At 43.9% G+C, this 19490-nt stretch overlaps 9 non-coding genes across 9 annotated transcripts; all 9 read left to right on the top strand.

The window, feature by feature from the left end:
* Positions 1-1563: 1563 nt before the first annotated feature.
* On the top strand, positions 1564-1635 carry trnad-guc (transfer RNA aspartic acid (anticodon GUC)). The gene has a single exon. It is a non-coding gene; the product is annotated as a tRNA-Asp (tRNA).
* Positions 1636-1852: 217 nt separating this feature from the next.
* Positions 1853-1933, top strand: trnas-aga (transfer RNA serine (anticodon AGA)). The gene has a single exon. It is a non-coding gene; the product is annotated as a tRNA-Ser (tRNA).
* Positions 1934-5745: 3812 nt separating this feature from the next.
* Positions 5746-5826, top strand: trnas-aga (transfer RNA serine (anticodon AGA)). The gene has a single exon. It is a non-coding gene; the product is annotated as a tRNA-Ser (tRNA).
* Positions 5827-7406: 1580 nt separating this feature from the next.
* Positions 7407-7478, top strand: trnad-guc (transfer RNA aspartic acid (anticodon GUC)). Its single transcript has one exon. It is a non-coding gene; the product is annotated as a tRNA-Asp (tRNA).
* A 219-nt stretch (positions 7479-7697) lies between these two features.
* Positions 7698-7778, top strand: trnas-aga (transfer RNA serine (anticodon AGA)). The gene has a single exon. It is a non-coding gene; the product is annotated as a tRNA-Ser (tRNA).
* A 1580-nt stretch (positions 7779-9358) lies between these two features.
* Positions 9359-9430, top strand: trnad-guc (transfer RNA aspartic acid (anticodon GUC)). Its single transcript has one exon. It is a non-coding gene; the product is annotated as a tRNA-Asp (tRNA).
* Positions 9431-9647: 217 nt separating this feature from the next.
* Positions 9648-9728, top strand: trnas-aga (transfer RNA serine (anticodon AGA)). Its single transcript has one exon. It is a non-coding gene; the product is annotated as a tRNA-Ser (tRNA).
* A 1869-nt stretch (positions 9729-11597) lies between these two features.
* On the top strand, positions 11598-11678 carry trnas-aga (transfer RNA serine (anticodon AGA)). The gene has a single exon. It is a non-coding gene; the product is annotated as a tRNA-Ser (tRNA).
* Positions 11679-13549: 1871 nt separating this feature from the next.
* trnas-aga (transfer RNA serine (anticodon AGA)) lies at positions 13550-13630 on the top strand. Its single transcript has one exon. It is a non-coding gene; the product is annotated as a tRNA-Ser (tRNA).
* The last annotated feature ends 5860 nt before the right edge of the window (positions 13631-19490 follow it).

The following is a 19490-nucleotide window of genomic DNA, read 5'->3' as shown; positions in this document are numbered from 1 at the left end:
AGCATTTTTCATTCCATTTCACAATTTAACCGGTTCTCTGCCAAACTGATCCTGAGATAGATGGAATAACGTCCCACACCTTTCAACTTTGACATTTTTATTAATCTGCAATATTCACGATACATCCGTTTCAAAAATCGCAAACATCAGTCAAAGTTGCGACACTGATTCAGCCTATCTCTCCCTCGAGATGTCTGAGGCATCTGTGCATGCCTGTTGGTGCGTGCAAATTTTTGGTTATGTGTGTGTGGGTCTCTGTGTCTGTCTATCTATTTATATGTCTTTGTGAATATGCAACTGTCACTGGAAATCATCACCATGAATTTGGTATGTCCTGGAACTTATAAAAATGACTTGGGGAAAATAATACGGTTGTGAACTTTTGTATCGGCTTTGGTTCAGTGGCCGCATTCTCGACTGAATCGGGAGTTTGTCTGTTCAAGTCGCACTCCTGAGACTTGAGCATATCATCTTGGCTAACACTCAAGTGCAGCACTTGGGGAATTTTGCAATGTTGAAGCTGTTGACATTCGGATGAAATTTTAAGTTGAAGCTCCGTCTGCACCCTCGGGTGGATATGAAAGTTCCCAGTGCATTATTCGAAAAAGAATAGGAGAGTTGCCCCCGTGTCAATATTACTAAAAATGTTCGTAAATGCTCACTGAAAGCCGATGTGCATCTGTTTGTATGTGGGGTTGGGGTTGAAGCCCAGATTCTCACAGAGACAGAATCCAGGTTCTCACAGGACCAGAATAGCCGAGTGGTTGAGGCGTTGGCCTTAAAACTCAATGGGTTTGTCCCGCGTGGGTTTGTCCCACACTCCTGGTATCTCTTTAATTTAACACGGATATTCTCCCATTCTGATCAGTGAGACCGGATTTTCATCGGTTGAATCAGCAATTTTCTGTAACAATGTGACACTCTGAACCGATAATGAAATGAAATTGTGAAATGTATCTGTGTCGCTCGGTTTCTGCCTCTCTCTCTCTCTTCAGAGAGTTTTGTATGTTTGAGTCTTTGTCTCTCTCAGTCTGACTCACTCTGTCTGTCCCTGTTTCTCTGTTTGTCTCTGTCTCTCAATCTGTCTCTTTCTCACGGTGCCACGTCTGGTCCAATGGGATTCTCTCTGACTGTTTGTCTGACTGGCTCTCTCTTTCCCATCATTTCGGTCTGTCCATGTCTTTGCCTGTCTCTGTTAGTCCCTGCCTGTAAGCTGAGAAGTATTTCCATCATTTTCTGTTTTAGTCTCTATCGCTCTCTCTCTATCTGTCTCTCTCCTTATCACTGTCTTTATCATTGTCTTTCTCTCACTCTTTCCGTCTCTCTCTTAATAGATCACACACACATCTCTGTATATGTATATATATGAGTCTTTTTCTCACTCAGTCTGCCTCTCCTTCTCAGTCTCACACTTTCTGTCTCTCGTTGTCTCTATCTCGCTGTCTGTCTCTCCCTGTTTGTCGGTTTGTCTCTGTCTCTCAATGTGTCTGTCGACTTCTCCTGTTCTCCAGTGCTGTTCACAGTGACTCGATTCCTAATCTGACAGAGCTGGTACCCGTCAGTTCCTCGTTAGTATAGTGGTGAGTATCCCCGCCTGTCACGCGGGAGACCGGCGTTCAATTCGCCGACGGGGAGGCAGTTGTTTCAAGTTGTCGAATTTTACTTCTGTTTCTTGGAAGAGATGCATATTAAAAAGTTCCAGAGCAATATGGAACTATAAAAATACAGGTGGATGAGATTGCCTCGTCCAGATTTTTAGCAAACGGAGAATTTTTCAGGAGTCTTTGGCCGTCTGCTACACAGAGATGGATGACTGAGTTTTCTGAGTAAAGTATAAAAAGGCAGCGACACAGTAGTCGTGGCCGAGTGGTTAAGGCGATGGACTAGAAATCCATTGGGTTATCCCGCGCAGGTTCGAATCCTGCCGACTACGACTCTCAGCATGTTTCATTCCATTTCACAATTTAACCGGTTCTCTGCCAAACTGATCCTGAGACAGATGGAATAACGTCCCACACCTTTCAACTTTGACATTTTTTTCTCATTTTTATTAATCTGCAATATTCACGATACATCCGTTTCAAAAATCGCAAACATCAGTCAAAGTTGCGACAGTGATTCAGCCTGTCTATCCCTCGAGATGTCTGACGCATCTGTGCATGCCCGTTGGTGTGTGCAAATTTTTGGTTACGTGTGTGTGGGTCTCTGTGTCTGTCTATCTATTTATATGTCTCTGTGTATGTGCAACTGTCACTGGAAATCATCACCATGAATTTGGTATGTCCTGGAACTTATAAAAACGACTTGGGGAAAATAATACGGTTGTGAACTTTTGTATCGGCTTTGGTTCAGTGGCCGCATTCTCGACTGAATCGGGAGTTTGTCTGTTCAAGTCGCACTCCTGAGACTTGAGCATATCATCTTGGCTAACAATCAAGTGCAGCACTTGGGGAATTTTGTAATGTTGAAGCTGTTGACTTTCGGATGAAATGTTAAATTGAAGCTCCGTCTGCACCCTCGGGTGGATATGAAAGTTCCCAGTGCATTACTCGAAAAAGAATAGGAGAGTTGCCCCCGTGTCAATATTACTAAAAATGTTCGTAAATGCTCACTGAAAGCCGATGTGCATCTGTTTGTATGTGGGGTTGGGGTTGAAGCCCAGATTCTCACAGAGACAGAATCCAGGTTCTCACAGGACCAGAATAGCCGAGTGGTTGAGGCGTTGGCCTTAAAACTCAATGGGTTTGTCCCGCGTGGGTTTGTCCCCCACTCCTGGTATCTCTTTAATTTAACACGGATATTCTCCCATTCTGATCAGTGAGACCGGATTTTCATCGGTTGAATCAGCAATTTTCTGTAACAATGTGACACTCTGAACCGATAATGAAATGAAATTGTGAAATGTATCTGTGTCGCTCGGTTTCTGCCTCTCTCTCTCTCTTCAGAGAGTTTTGTATGTTTGAGTCTTTGTCTCTCTCAGTCTGACTCACTCTGTCTGTCCCTGTTTCTCTGTTTGTCTCTGTCTCTCAATCTGTCTCTTTCTCACGGTGCCACGTCTGGTCCAATGGGATTCTCACTGACTGTTTGTCTGACTGGCTCTCTCTTTCCCATCATTTCGGTCTGTCCATGTCTTTGCCTGTCTCTGTTAGTCCCTGCCTGTAAGCTGAGAAATATTTCCATCATTTTCTGTGTTAGTCTCTATCGCTCTCTCTCTATCTGTCTCTCTCCTTATCACTGTCTTTATCATTGTCTTTCTCTCACTCTTTCCGTCTCTCTCTTAATAGATCACACACACATCTCTGTATATGTATATATTTGGGTCTTTTTCTCACTCAGTCTGCCTCTCCTTCTCAGTCTCACACTTTCTGTCTTTCGTTGTCTCTATCTCGTTGTCTGTATCTCCCTGTTTGTCGGTTTGTCTCTGTCTCTCAATGTGTCTGTCGACTACTCCTGGTGTCCAGTTCTGTTCACAGTGACTCGATTCCTGCTCTGACAGAACTGGTTCCCGTCAGTTCCTCGTTAGTGTAGTGGTGAGTTTCCCTGCCTGTCACGCGGGACACCGGGGTTCAATTCCCCAACGGGGAGGCAGTTGTTTCAAGATGTCGAATTTTACTTCTGTTTCTTGGAAGAGATGCATATTAAAAAGTTCCAGAGCAATATGGAACTGTAAAAATACTGGTACATGAGATTGCCTCGTCCAGATTTTTAGCAAACGGAGAAATTTTCAGGAGTTGTTGGCCGTCTGCTGCACAGAGATGGATGACTGAGTTTTTTCTGAGTAAAGTTTAAAAAGCTAGCGACACAGTAGTCGTGACCGAGTGGTTAAGGCGATGGACTAGAAATCCATTGGGTTATCCCGCGTAGGTTCGAATCCTGCCGACGACGATTCTCAGCATTTTTCATTCCATTTCACAATTTAACCGGTTCTCTGCCAAACTGATCCTGAGATAGATGGAATAACGTCCCACACCTTTCAACTTTGACATTTTTATTAATCTGCAATATTCACGATACATCCGTTTCAAAAATCGCAAACATCAGTCAAAGTTGCGACACTGATTCAGCCTATCTCTCCCTCGAGATGTCTGAGGCATCTGTGCATGCCTGTTGGTGCGTGCAAATTTTTGGTTATGTGTGTGTGGGTCTCTGTGTCTGTCTATCTATTTATATGTCTCTGTGTATGTGCAACTGTCACTGGAAATCATCACCATGAATTTGGTATGTCCTGGAACTTATAAAAACGACTTGGGGAAAATAATACGGTTGTGAACTTTTGTATCGGCTTTGGTTCAGTGGCCGCATTCTCGACTGAATCGGGAGTTTGTCTGTTCAAGTCGCACTCCTGAGACTTGAGCATATCATCTTGGCTAACACTCAAGTGCAGCACTTGGGGAATTTTGCAATGTTGAAGCTGTTGACATTCGGATGACATTTTAAGTTGAAGCTCCGTCTGCACCCTCGGGTGGATATGAAAGTTCCCAGTGCATTATTCGAAAAAGAATAGGAGAGTTGCCCCCGTGTCAATATTACTAAAAATGTTCGTAAATGCTCACTGAAAGCCGATGTGCATCTGTTTGTATGTGGGGTTGGGGTTGAAGCCCAGATTCTCACAGAGACAGAATCCAGGTTCTCACAGGACCAGAATAGCCGAGTGGTTGAGGCGTTGGCCTTAAAACTCAATGGGTTTGTCCCGCGTGGGTTTGTCCCCCACTCCTGGTATCTCTTTAATTTAACACGGATATTCTCCCATTCTGATCAGTGAGACCGGATTTTCATCGGTTGAATCAGCAATTTTCTGTAACAATGTGACACTCTGAACCGATAATGAAATGAAATTGTGAAATGTATCTGTGTCGCTCGGTTTCTGCCTCTCTCTGTCTCTTCAGAGAGTTTTGTATGTTTGAGTCTTTGTCTCTCTCAGTCTGACTCACTCTGTCTGTCCCTGTTTCTCTGTTTGTCTCTGTCTCTCAATCTGTCTCTTTCTCACGGTGCCACGTCTGTTCCAATGGGATTCTCTCTGACTGTTTGTCTGACTGGCTCTCTCTTTCCCATCATTTCGGTCTGTCCATGTCTTTGCCTGTCTCTGTTAGTCCCTGCCTGTAAGCTGAGCAGTATTTCCATCATTTTCTGTTTTAGTCTCTATCGCTCTCTCTCTATCTGTCTCTCTCCTTGTCACTGTCTTTATCATTGTCTTTCTCTCACTCTTTCCCTCTCTCTCTTAATAGATCACACACACATCTCTGTATATGTATATATTTGAGTCTTTTTCTCACTCAGTCTGCCTCTCCTTCTCAGTCTCACACTTTCTGTCTCTCGCTGTCTGTCTCTCCCTGTTTGTCTCTCCCTGTTTGTCGGTTTGTCTCTGTCTCTCAATGTGTCTGTCGACTTCTCCTGTTGTCCAGTGCTGTTCACAGTGACTCGATTCCTGCTCTGACAGAGCTGGCACCCGTCAGTTCCTCGTTAGTATAGTGGTGAGTAAACATGCCTGTCACGCTGGAGACCGGGGTTCAATTCCCCGACGGGGAGGCAGTTGTTTCAAGATGACGAATTTTACTTCTGTTTTTTGGAAGAGATGCATATTAAAAAGTTTTAGAGCAATATGGAACTATAAAAATACAGGTGGATGAGATTGCCTCGTCCAGATTTTTAGCAAACGGAGAATTTTTCAGGTGTCTTTGGCCGTCTGCGACACAGAGAGGGATGACTGAGTTTTTTCTGAGTAAAGTTTAAAAAGGCAGCGACACAGTAGTCGTGGCCGAGTGGTTAAGGCGATGGACTAGAAATCCATTGGGTTATCCCGCGCAGGTTCGAATCCTGCCGACTACGATTCTCAGCATTTTTCATTCCATTTCACAATTTAACCGGTTCTCTGCCAAACTGATCCTGAGATCGATGGAATAACGTCCCACACCTTTCAACTTTGACATTTTTTTCTCATTTTTATTAATCTGCAATATTCACGATACATCCGTTTCAAAAATCGCAAACATCAGTCAAAGTTGCGACAGTGATTCAGCCTATCTTTCCCTCGAGATGTCTGAGGCATCTGTGCATGCCCGTTGGTGCGTGCAAATTTTTGGTTATGTGTGTGTGGGTCTCTGTGTCTGTCTATCTATTTATATGTCTCTGTGTATGTGCAACTGTCACTGGAAATCATCACCATGAATTTGGTATGTCCTGGAACTTATAAAAACGACTTGGGGAAAATAATACGGTTGTGAACTTTTGTATCGGCTTTGGTTCAGTGGCCGCATTCTCGACTGAATCGGGAGTTTGTCTGTTCAAGTCGCACTCCTGAGACTTGAGCATATCATCTTGGCTAACACTCAAGTGCAGCACTTGGGGAATTTTGTAATGTTGAAGCTGTTGACTTTCGGATGAAATGTTAAATTGAAGCTCCGTCTGCACCCTCGGGTGGATATGAAAGTTCCCAGTGCATTACTCGAAAAAGAATAGGAGAGTTGCCCCCGTGTCAATATTACTAAAAATGTTCGTAAATGCTCACTGAAAGCCGATGTGCATCTGTTTGTATGTGGGGTTGGGGTTGAAGCCCAGATTCTCACAGAGACAGAATCCAGGTTCTCACAGGACCAGAATAGCCGAGTGGTTGAGGCGTTGGCCTTAAAACTCAATGGGTTTGTCCCGCGTGGGTTTGTCCCACACTCCTGGTATCTCTTTAATTTAACACGGATATTCTCCCATTCTGATCAGTGAGACCGGATTTTCATCGGTTGAATCAGCAATTTTCTGTAACAATGTGACACTCTGAACCGATAATGAAATGAAATTGTGAAATGTATCTGTGTCGCTCGGTTTCTGCCTCTCTCTCTCTCTTCAGAGAGTTTTGTATGTTTGAGTCTTTGTCTCTCTCAGTCTGACTCACTCTGTCTGTCCCTGTTTCTCTGTTTGTCTCTGTCTCTCAATCTGTCTCTTTCTCACGGTGCCACGTCTGGTCCAATGGGATTCTCTCTGACTGTTTGTCTGACTGGCTCTCTCTTTCCCATCATTTCGGTCTGTCCATGTCTTTGCCTGTCTCTGTTAGTCCCTGCCTGTAAGCTGAGAAGTATTTCCATCATTTTCTGTTTTAGTCTCTATCGCTCTCTCTCTATCTGTCTCTCTCCTTATCACTGTCTTTATCATTGACTTTCTCTCACTCTTTCCGTCTCTCTCTTAATAGATCACACACACATCTCTGTATATGTATATATATGAGTCTTTTTCTCACTCAGTCTGCCTCTCCTTCTCAGTCTCACACTTTCTGTCTCTCGTTGTCTCTATCTCGCTGTCTGTCTCTCCCTGTTTGTCGGTTTGTCTCTGTCTCTCAATGTGTCTGTCGACTTCTCCTGTTCTCCAGTGCTGTTCACAGTGACTCGATTCCTAATCTGACAGAGCTGGTACCCGTCAGTTCCTCGTTAGTATAGTGGTGAGTATCCCCGCCTGTCACGCGGGAGACCGGCGTTCAATTCGCCGACGGGGAGGCAGTTGTTTCAAGTTGTCGAATTTTACTTCTGTTTCTTGGAAGAGATGCATATTAAAAAGTTCCAGAGCAATATGGAACTATAAAAATACAGGTGGATGAGATTGCCTCGTCCAGATTTTTAGCAAACGGAGAATTTTTCAGGAGTCTTTGGCCGTCTGCGACACAGAGAGGGATGACTGAGTTTTTTCTGAGTAAAGTTTAAAAAGGCAGCGACACAGTAGTCGTGGCCGAGTGGTTAAGGCGATGGACTAGAAATCCATTGGGTTATCCCGCGCAGGTTCGAATCCTGCCGACTACGATTCTCAGCATTTTTCATTCCATTTCACAATTTAACCGGTTCTCTGCCAAACTGATCCTGAGATCGATGGAATAACGTCCCACACCTTTCAACTTTGACATTTTTTTCTCATTTTTATTAATCTGCAATATTCACGATACATCCGTTTCAAAAATCGCAAACATCAGTCAAAGTTGCGACAGTGATTCAGCCTATCTTTCCCTCGAGATGTCTGAGGCATCTGTGCATGCCCGTTGGTGCGTGCAAATTTTTGGTTATGTGTGTGTGGGTCTCTGTGTCTGTCTATCTATTTATATGTCTCTGTGTATGTGCAACTGTCACTGGAAATCATCACCATGAATTTGGTATGTCCTGGAACTTATAAAAACGACTTGGGGAAAATAATACGGTTGTGAACTTTTGTATCGGCTTTGGTTCAGTGGCCGCATTCTCGACTGAATCGGGAGTTTGTCTGTTCAAGTCGCACTCCTGAGACTTGAGCATATCATCTTGGCTAACACTCAAGTGCAGCACTTGGGGAATTTTGTAATGTTGAAGCTGTTGACTTTCGGATGAAATGTTAAATTGAAGCTCCGTCTGCACCCTCGGGTGGATATGAAAGTTCCCAGTGCATTACTCGAAAAAGAATAGGAGAGTTGCCCCCGTGTCAATATTACTAAAAATGTTCGTAAAAGCTCACTGAAAGCCGATGTGCATCTGTTTGTATGTGGGGTTGGGGTTGAAGCCCAGATTCTCACAGAGACAGAATCCAGGTTCTCACAGGACCAGAATAGCCGAGTGGTTGAGGCGTTGGCCTTAAAACTCAATGGGTTTGTCCCGCGTGGGTTTGTCCCAAACTCCTGGTATCTCTTTAATTTAACACGGATATTCTCCCATTCTGATCAGTGAGACCGGATTTTCATCGGTTGAATCAGCAATTTTCTGTAACAATGTGACACTCTGAACCGATAATGAAATGAAATTGTGAAATGTATCTGTGTCGCTCGGTTTCTGCCTCTCTCTCTCTCTTCAGAGAGTTTTGTATGTTTGAGTCTTTGTCTCTCTCAGTCTGACTCACTCTGTCTGTCCCTGTTTCTCTGTTTGTCTCTGTCTCTCAATCTGTCTCTTTCTCACGGTGCCACGTCTGGTCCAATGGGATTCTCTCTGACTGTTTGTCTGACTGGCTCTCTCTTTCCCATCATTTCGGTCTGTCCATGTCTTTGCCTGTCTCTGTTAGTCCCTGCCTGTAAGCTGAGAAGTATTTCCATCATTTTCTGTTTTAGTCTCTATCGCTCTCTCTCTATCTGTCTCTCTCCTTATCACTGTCTTTATCATTGACTTTCTCTCACTCTTTCCGTCTCTCTCTTAATAGATCACACACACATCTCTGTATATGTATATATATGAGTCTTTTTCTCACTCAGTCTGCCTCTCCTTCTCAGTCTCACACTTTCTGTCTCTCGTTGTCTCTATCTCGCTGTCTGTCTCTCCCTGTTTGTCGGTTTGTCTCTGTCTCTCAATGTGTCTGTCGACTTCTCCTGTTCTCCAGTGCTGTTCACAGTGACTCGATTCCTAATCTGACAGAGCTGGTACCCGTCAGTTCCTCGTTAGTATAGTGGTGAGTATCCCCGCCTGTCACGCGGGAGACCGGCGTTCAATTCGCCGACGGGGAGGCAGTTGTTTCAAGTTGTCGAATTTTACTTCTGTTTCTTGGAAGAGATGCATATTAAAAAGTTCCAGAGCAATATGGAACTATAAAAATACAGGTGGATGAGATTGCCTCGTCCAGATTTTTAGCAAACGGAGAATTTTTCAGGAGTCTTTGGCCGTCTGCTACACAGAGATGGATGACTGAGTTTTCTGAGTAAAGTATAAAAAAGCAGCGACACAGTAGTCGTGGCCGAGTGGTTAAGGCGATGGACTAGAAATCCATTGGGTTATCCCGCGCAGGTTCGAATCCTGCCGACTACGACTCTCAGCATTTTTCATTCCATTTCACAATTTAACCGGTTCTCTGCCAAACTGATCCTGAGACAGATGGAATAACGTCCCACACCTTTCAACTTTGACATTTTTTTCTCATTTTTATTAATCTGCAATATTCACGATACATCCGTTTCAAAAATCGCAAACATCAGTCAAAGTTGCGACAGTGATTCAGCCTGTCTATCCCTCGAGATGTCTGAGGCATCTGTGCATGCCCGTTGGTGTGTGCAAATTTTTGGTTACGTGTGTGTGGGTCTCTGTGTCTGTCTATCTATTTATATGTCTCTGTGTATGTGCAACTGCCACTGGAAATCATCACCATGAATTTGGTATGTCCTGGAACTTATAAAAACGACTTGGGGAAAATAATACGGTTGTGAACTTTTGTATCGGCTTTGGTTCAGTGGCCGCATTCTCGACTGAATCGGGAGTTTGTCTGTTCAAGTCGCACTCCTGAGACTTGAGCATATCATCTTGGCTAACAATCAAGTGCAGCACTTGGGGAATTTTGTAATGTTGAAGCTGTTGACTTTCGGATGAAATGTTAAATTGAAGCTCCGTCTGCACCCTCGGGTGGATATGAAAGTTCCCAGTGCATTACTCGAAAAAGAATAGGAGAGTTGCCCCCGTGTCAATATTACTAAAAATGTTCGTAAATGCTCACTGAAAGCCGATGTGCATCTGTTTGTATGTGGGGTTGGGGTTGAAGCCCAGATTCTCACAGAGACAGAATCCAGGTTCTCACAGGACCAGAATAGCCGAGTGGTTGAGGCGTTGGCCTTAAAACTCAATGGGTTTGTCCCGCGTGGGTTTGTCCCCCACTCCTGGTATCTCTTTAATTTAACACGGATATTCTCCCATTCTGATCAGTGAGACCGGATTTTCATCGGTTGAATCAGCAATTTTCTGTAACAATGTGACACTCTGAACCGATAATGAAATGAAATTGTGAAATGTATCTGTGTCGCTCGGTTTCTGCCTCTCTCTCTCTCTTCAGAGAGTTTTGTATGTTTGAGTCTTTGTCTCTCTCAGTCTGACTCACTCTGTCTGTCCCTGTTTCTCTGTTTGTCTCTGTCTCTCAATCTGTCTCTTTCTCACGGTGCCACGTCTGGTCCAATGGGATTCTCACTGACTGTTTGTCTGACTGGCTCTCTCTTTCCCATCATTTCGGTCTGTCCATGTCTTTGCCTGTCTCTGTTAGTCCCTGCCTGTAAGCTGAGAAGTATTTCCATCATTTGCTGTTTTAGTCTCTATCGCTCTCTCTCTATCTGTCTCTCTCCTTATCACTGTCTTTATCATTGTCTTTCTCTCACTCTTTCCGTCTCTCTCTTAATAGATCACACACACATCTCTGTATATGTATATATATGAGTCTTTTTCTCACTCAGTCTGCCTCTCCTTCTCAGTCTCACACTTTCTGTCTCTCGTTGTCTCTATCTCGCTGTCTGTCTCTCCCTGTTTGTCGGTTTGTCTCTGTCTCTCAATGTGTCTGTCGACTTCTCCTGTTCTCCAGTGCTGTTCACAGTGACTCGATTCCTGCTCTGACAGAGCTGGTAACCGTCAGTTCGTCGTTAGTATAGTGGTGAGTATCCCCGCCTGTCACGCGGGAGACCGGCGTTCAATTCCCCGACGGGGAGGCAGTTGTTTCAAGATGTCGAATTTTACTTCTGTTTCTTGGAAGAGATGCATATTAAAAAGTTCCAGAGCAATATGGAACTATAAAAATACAGGTAGATGAGATTGCCTCGTCCAGATTTTTAGCAAACGGAGAATTTTTCAGGAGTCTTTGGCCGTCTGCTACACAGAGATGGATGACTGAGTTTTCTGAGTAAAGTTTAAAAAGGCAGCGACACAGTAGTCGTGGCCGAGTGGTTAAGGCGATGGACTAGAAATCCATTGGGTTATCCCGCGCAGGTTCGAATCCTGCCGACTACGACTCTCAGCTTTTTTCATTCCATTTCACAATTTAACCGGTTCTTTGCCAAACTGATCCTGAGATCGATGGAATAACGTCCCACACCTTTCAACTTTGACATTTTTTTCTCATTTTTATTAATCTGCAATATTCACGATACATCCGTTTCAAAAATCGCAAACATCAGTCAAAGTTGCGACAGTGATTCAGCCTATCTTTCCCTCGAGATATCTGAGGCATCTGTGCATGCCCGTTGGTGCGTGCAAATTTTTGGTTATGTGTGTGTGGGTCTCTGTGTCTGTCTATCTATTTATATGTCTCTGTGTATGTGCAACTGTCACTGGAAATCATCACCATGAATTTGGTATGTCCTGGAACTTATAAAAACGACTTGGGGAAAATAATACGGTTGTGAACTTTTGTATCGGCTTTGGTTCAGTGGCCGCATTCTCGACTGAATCGGGAGTTTGTCTGTTCAAGTCGCACTCCTGAGACTTGAGCATATCATCTTGGCTAACACTCAAGTGCAGCACTTGGGGAATTTTGTAATGTTGAAGCTGTTGACTTTCGGATGAAATGTTAAATTGAAGCTCCGACTGCACCCTCGGGTGGATATGAAAGTTCCCAGTGCATTACTCGAAAAAGAATAGGAGAGTTGCCCCCGTGTCAATATTACTAAAAATGTTCGTAAATGCTCACTGAAAGCCGATGTGCATCTGTTTGTATGTGGGGTTGGGGTTGAAGCCCAGATTCTCACAGAGACAGAATCCAGGTTCTCACAGGACCAGAATAGCCGAGTGGTTGAGGCGTTGGCCTTAAAACTCAATGGGTTTGTCCCGCGTGGGTTTGTCCCCCACTTCTGGTATCTCTTTAATCTAACACGGATATTCTCCCATTCTGATCAGTGAGACCGGATTTTCATCGGTTGAATCAGCAATTTTCTGTAACAATGTGACACTCTGAACCGATAATGAAATGAAATTGTGAAATGTATCTGTGTCGCTCGGTTTCTGCCTCTCTCTCTCTCTTCAGAGAGTTTTGTATGTTTGAGTCTTTGTCTCTCTCAGTCTGACTCACTCTGTCTGTCCCTGTTTCTCTGTTTGTCTCTGTCTCTCAATCTGTCTCTTTCTCACGGTGCCACGTCTGGTCCAATGGGATTCTCTCTGACTGTTTGTCTGACTGGCTCTCTCTTTCCCATCATTTCGGTCTGTCCATGTCTTTGCCTGTCTCTGTTAGTCCCTGCCTGTAAGCTGAGAAGTATTTCCATCATTTTCTGTTTTAGTCTCTATCGCTCTATCTCTATCTGTCTCTCTCCTTGTCACTGTCTTTATCATTGTCTTTCTCTCACTCTTTCCCTCTCTCTCTTAATAGATCACACACACATCTCTGTATATGTATATATTTGAGTCTTTTTCTCACTCAGTCTGCCTCTCCTTCTCAGTCTCACACTTTCTGTCTCTCGTTGTCTCTATCTCGCTGTCTGTCTCTCCCTGTTTGTCGGTTTGTCTCTGTCTCTCAATGTGTCTATCGACTTCTCCTGGTGTCCAGTTCTGTTCACAGTGACTCGATTCCTGCTCTGACAGAACTGGTACCCGTCAGTTCCTCGTTAGTATAGTGGTGAGTCTCCCCGCCTGTCACGCTGGTGACCGGGGTTCAATTCCCCGACGGGGAGGCAGTTAATTCAAGATGTCGAATTTTACTTCTGTTTCTTGGAAGAGATGCATATTAAAAAGTTCCAGAGCAATATGGAACTGTAAAAATACAGGTAGATGAGATTGCCTCGTCCAGAATTTTAGCAAACGGAGAATTTTTCAGGAGTCTTTGGCCGTCTGCTACACAGAGATGGATGACTGAGATTTTTCTGAGTAAAGTTTAAAAAGGCAGCGACACAGTAGTCGTGGCCGAGTGGTTAAGGCGATGGACTAGAAATCCATTGGGTTATCTCGCGCAGGTTCGAATCCTGCCGACTACGATTCTCAGCATTTTTCATTCCATTTCACAATTTAACCGGTTCTCTGCCAAACTGATCCTGAGATAGATGGTATAACGTCCCACACCTTTCAACTTTGACATTTTTTTCTCATTTTTATTAATCTGCAATATTCACGATACATCCGTTTCAAAAATCGCAAACATCAGTCAAAGTTGCGACAGTGATTCAGCCTGTCTATCCCTCGAGATATCTGAGGCATCTGTGCATGCCCGTTGGTGCGTGCAAATTTTGATTATGTGTGTGTGGGTCTCTGTGTCTGTCTATCTATTTATATGTCTCTGTGTATGTGCAACTGTCACTGGAAATCATCACCATGAATTTGGTATGTCCTGGAACTTATGAAAACGACTTGGGGAAAATAATACGGTTGTGAACTTTTGTATCGGCTTTGGTTCAGTGGCCGCATTCTCGACTGAATCGGGAGTTTGTCTGTTCAAGTCGCACTCCTGAGACTTGAGCATATCATCTTGGCTAACACTCAAGTGCAGCACTTGGGGAATTTTGCAATGTTGAAGCTGTTGACTTTCGGATGAAATGTTAAATTGAAGCTCCGTCTGCACCCTCGGGTGGATATGAAAGTTCCCAGTGCATTATTCGAAAAAGAATAGTAGAGTTGCCCCCGTGTCAATATTACTAAAAATGTTCGTAAATGCTCACTGAAAGCCGATGTGCATGTGTTTGTATGTGGGGTTGGGGTTGAAGCCCAGATTCTCACAGAGACAGAATCCAGGTTCTCACAGCACCAGAATAGCCGAGTGGTTGAGGCGTTGGCCTTAAAACTCCATGGGTTTGTCCCGCGTGGGTTTGTCCCCCACTCCTGGTATCTCTTTAATTTAACACGGATTTCCTCCCATTCTGATCAGTGAGACCGGATTTTCATCGGTTGAATCAGCAATTTTCTGTAACAATGTGACACTCTGAACCGATAATGAAATGAAATTGTGAAATGTATCTGTGTCGCTCGGTTTCTGCCTCTCTCTCTCTCTTAAGAGAGTTTTGTATGTTTGAGTCTGTCTCTCTCAGTCAGACTCACTCTGTCTGTCTCTGTTTCTCTGTTTGTCTTTGTCTCTCAATCTGTCTCTTTCTCACGGTGCCACGTCTGTTCCAATGGGATTCTCTCTGACTTTTTATCTGACTGGCTCTCTCTTTCCCATCATTTCGGTCTGTCCATGTCTTTGCCTGTCTCTGTTAGTCCCTGCCTGTAAGCTGAGAAGTATTTCCATCATTTTCTGTTTTAGTCTCTATCGCTCTCTCTCCATCTGTCTCTCTCCTTGTCACTGTCTTTATCGTTGTCTTTCTCTCACTCTTTCCCTCTCTCTCTGAATAGATCACTCACACACATCTCTGTATATGTATATATTTGAGTCTTTTTCTCACTCAGTCTGCCTCTCCTTCTCAGTCTCACACTTTCTGTCTCTCGTTGTCTCTATCTCGCTGTCTTTCTCTCCCTGTTTGTCGGTTTGTCTCTGTCTCTCAATGTGTCTGTCGACTTCTCCTAGTGTCCAGTTCTGTTCACAGTGACACGATTCCTGCTCTGACCGAACTGGTACCTGTTAGTTCCTCGTTAGTATAGTGGTGAGTATCCCCGCCTGTCACGCTGGAGACCGGGGTTCAATTCCCCGACGGGAAGGCAGTTGTTTCAAGATGTCGAATTTTACTTCTGTTTCTTGGAAGTGATTCATATTAAAAAGTTCCAGAGCAATATCGAACTGTAAAAATACAGGTGGAGGAGATTGCCTCGTCCTGATTTTTATCAAACGGAGAATTTTTCAGGAGTCTTTGGCCGTCTGCTGCACAGAGATGGATGACTGAGTTTTTTCTGAGCAACGTTTAAAAAGGCAGCAACACAGTAGTCGTGGCCGAGTGGTTAAGGCGATGGACTAGAATTCCATTGGGTTATCCCGCGCAGGTTCAAATCCTGCCGCCTCCGATTCTCATCATTTTTCATTCCATTTCACAATTTAACCGGTTCTCTGCCAAACTGATCCTGAGATAAATGGAATAACGACCCACACCTTTCAACACTGACATTTGTTTCTCATTTTTATGAACCTGCAATATTCACGATACATCCGTTTAAAAAATCGCAAACATCAGTCAAATTTGCGACAGTGATTCAGCCTGTCTATCCCTCGAGATGTCTAAGGCATCTCTGCCTGCCCGTTGGTGCGTGTAAATTTTTGGATATGTGTGTGTGTCTCTGTGTCTGTCTATCTCTGTGTATGTGCAACTGTCTGTGGAAATCATCACCATGAATTTGGTATATCCTGGAACTTATAAAAAAGACTTGGGGAAAATAATACGGTTGTGAACTTTTGTATCGGCTTTGGTTCAGTGGCAGCATTCTCGACTGAATCGGGAGTTTGTGTGCTCAAGTCGCACTCCTGAGACTTGAGCATTATCATCTTGGCTAACAGTCAAGTGCAGCACTTGGGGAATTTTGCAATGTTGAAGCTGTTGACTTTCGGATGAAATGTTAAATTGAAGCTCCGTCTGCACCCTCGGGTGGATATGAAAGTTCCCAGTGCATTACTCGAAACAGAGTAGGAAAGTTTCCCCCGTGTCAATATTCCAAAAATGTTCGTAAATGCTCACTAAAAGACGATGTGCATGTGTTTCTATGTGGCCTTAAACTTCAAAGGCTTTTTCCACCATGGTTTCTTCCTACTCCTGGTTTCTATTTATTTTAACACAGATTTCCTCCCATAAAGGCGATGGAGTAGAAATCCATTGGGATTTTCCGACGCAGGTTCGAATCCTGCCGACTGCGATTCTCAGCATTTTCCATTCAATTTCACCAGGTCTCTGCCAAACTGATCCTGAGATAGATGGAATATCGTCCCACACCTTTCACCACTGGCATTTTTTTCTCATTTTTATTAATCTGCAATATTTACGATACATCCATTTAAAAAATCGCAACAATCAGTCAAAGCTGCGACAGTGATTCAGCCTGTCTATCCCTCGAGATATCTAAGGAATCTGTGCATGTCCGTTGGTGCGTGCACATTTTTGGTTATGTGTGTGTGTGTCTCTGTGTCTGTCTATCTCTATATATGTCTCTGTGTATGTGCAATTGTCTGTGGAAATCATCACCATGAATTTGGTACGTCCTGGAACTTATAAGAAAGACTTGGGGAAAATAATACGGTTGCGAACTTTTGTATCGGCTTTGGTTCAGTGGCAGCATTAGCGACTGAATTGGGAGCTTGTATGCTCAAGTCGCACTCCTGAGACGTAATCATATCATCTTGGCTAACACTCAAGTGCAGCACTTGGGGAATTTTGCAATGTTGAAGCTGTTGACATTCGGATGAAATGTTAAATTGAAGCTCCGTCTGCACCCTCGGGTGGATATGAAAGTTCCCAGGTCATTACTCGAAAAAGAATCGGATAGTTGCCCCCGTGTCAATATTGCGAAAAATGTTCGTAAATTCTCACTGAAAGCCGATGTGCATGTGTTTGTGTGTGGCGTTGGGTTTGAAGCCCAGATGCTCACAGAGACAGAATGTAGGGTCCCACCGGACCAGGATAGCCGAGTGGTTAAGGCGTTGGCCGTAAAATTCAATGTTTTTTTTTCCCCGTGGGTTGGTACCCCACTCCTGGTACCTCTTTAATTTAACACGGATTTCCTCCCTTTCCAATCAGTGATACCGAATTTTCATCGGTTGAATCAGCAATTTTATGTAAATATGTGACACTCTCAACCGATAATGAAATGAAATTGTGAAATGTATCTGTGTCGCTCGGTTTCTGCCTCTCTCTCTCTCTTCAGAGAGCTGTGTATGTGTTTGTATGTTTGAGTCTTTGTCTCTCTCAGTCTGACTCACTCTGTCTGTTCCTGTTTCTCTGTTTGTCTCTGTCTCTCAATCTGTCACTTTCTCACATTGCCCACGTCTGTTCCAATGGGATTCTCTCAGACTCTTTGTCTGACTGGCTCTCTCTTTCCCATCATTTCGGTCTGTCCATGTCTTTGCCTGCCTCTGTTAGTCCCTGCCTGTAAGCTGAGAAGTATTTCCATCATTTTCTGTTTTAGTCTCTATCGCTCTCTTTCTCTGCCTGTTTTTCTCCTTGTCACTGACTGTATCATTGTGTTTCTCTCACTCTTACCTCTCTATCTTAATAGATCACACATACACACATCTCTGTATATGGGTGTGTTTGTGTCTTTTTTGTCACTCAGTCTGCCTCTCCTTCTCAGTCTTACACTATCTGTCTCTCGTTGTTTCTATCTCGCTGTCTGTCTCTCCCTGTTTGTCGGTTTGTCTCTGTCTCGCAATTTGCCTGTCGTCTTCTCATGGTGTCCAGTTCTGTTCACAGCTCGATTCCTCCTCTGATAGAACTCATGCTCGTTAGTATAGTGGTGAGTATCCCCGCCTGTTCCGCCGGAGACCGTGGTTCTGCTTCCCGACGCGGTGGCAGCATTTACAAAATGCAGAATTTTACGTGTTTCTTGGTGTTGATTCATATTAAAAAGTTCCAGAGCAATATAGAACAGTACAAATACAGGTAGAGGAGATTGCCTCTTCCAGATTTTTAGCAAACGGAGACTTTTTCCTGATTCTGTGGCCGTCTGCTGCACAGAGATGGATGCTGAGTTATCTGAGTAACATTTAATGATGCAGCGAGCCAGTAGTCGTGGCCGAGTGGGTTAGACAATGGACAACAAATCTATCGGGGTTTCTCTGAGCAGGTTTGAATCCTGCCGACTATGTTTCTCAGCATATTTCATTCTGTTTCACAATTTAACCACGTTACTGCAAAATTGATTCTGAGATAGATGGAGCAACGTCCCACATATTTCGACGCAGCCGCTTTTTTCTTTCTTTCATTAATTTGCAGTATTCACGATACATACGGATAGAAAAACGCAAAAGGCAGCCACAGTAGCGACAGTGACACTGCCTGTCTATCCATCTATTTTTCGAAGGCAACCTGTGTTTATCTTGATCTGGGTGTCATGATACATCAGTCATTGAAAGTTGCATGCAGGTGCAGCAGGTGGTGAAGAAGGCAAATGGCATGTTCGCCTTCATAGCTAGGGGATGTGAGTATAGGAGCAGGGAGGTCTTACTGCAGTTGTACAGGGCCTTGGTGAGGCCACACCTGGAATATTGTGTTCAGTTTTGATCCCCGAATCTGAGCAAGGAAGTCTTTGCTATTGAGGGAGCACAGCGAAGGTTCACCAGCATGATTCCCGGGATGGCAGGATTTACATATGAGGAGAGACTGGATCAACTGGGCTGGTATCCACTGGAGTTTAGAAGAATGAGAGGGGATCACACAGAAACATATAAAATTCTGACGAGATTGGACAGCTTAGACGCTGAAAGAATGTTCTCGTTGCTTGTGAGTATGAGACGAAGGATTACAGTCTAAGAGTAAGGAGTAAGCCATCTAGGACCGAGATGAGGAGAAACTTCTTCACTCAGAGAGTGGTTAACCTGTGACATTTTCTACCGCAGAAAGTCGTTGCGGCCAGTTCGTTAGATATATTCAAAAGGGAGTTAGATATGGCCCTTATGGCTAAAGCGATCAAGGGGTATGGAGAGAAAGCAGGAAAGGGGTACTGAGGTTGAATGATGAGCCATGATCGAAGGGCCGAATGGCATATTCCTGCACCTAATTTCTATGTCTCTATGTTTCTATGTTGATGCGTGCAAAGTTTTGGTTATTGTGTGTGCGTGTGTCTGTGTATGTTTATCTGTATGTATGTCTCTGTGTATGTGCAACTGTCTGTGGAAATCATCACCATGAATTTGGTACGTCCTGGAACTTTAAAAAAAACTTCGGGAAAATAATACGGTTGTGAACTTTGGTATCGGTTTTGGTTCAGTGG

This window comes from Pristiophorus japonicus, chromosome 23, assembly GCF_044704955.1.
Source record: "Pristiophorus japonicus isolate sPriJap1 chromosome 23, sPriJap1.hap1, whole genome shotgun sequence".
Classification (NCBI taxonomy): Eukaryota; Metazoa; Chordata; class Chondrichthyes; family Pristiophoridae; genus Pristiophorus; species Pristiophorus japonicus.
Note: the sequence above shows the minus strand (reverse complement) of the source record. Positions and strands in the feature narration are given on the sequence as shown.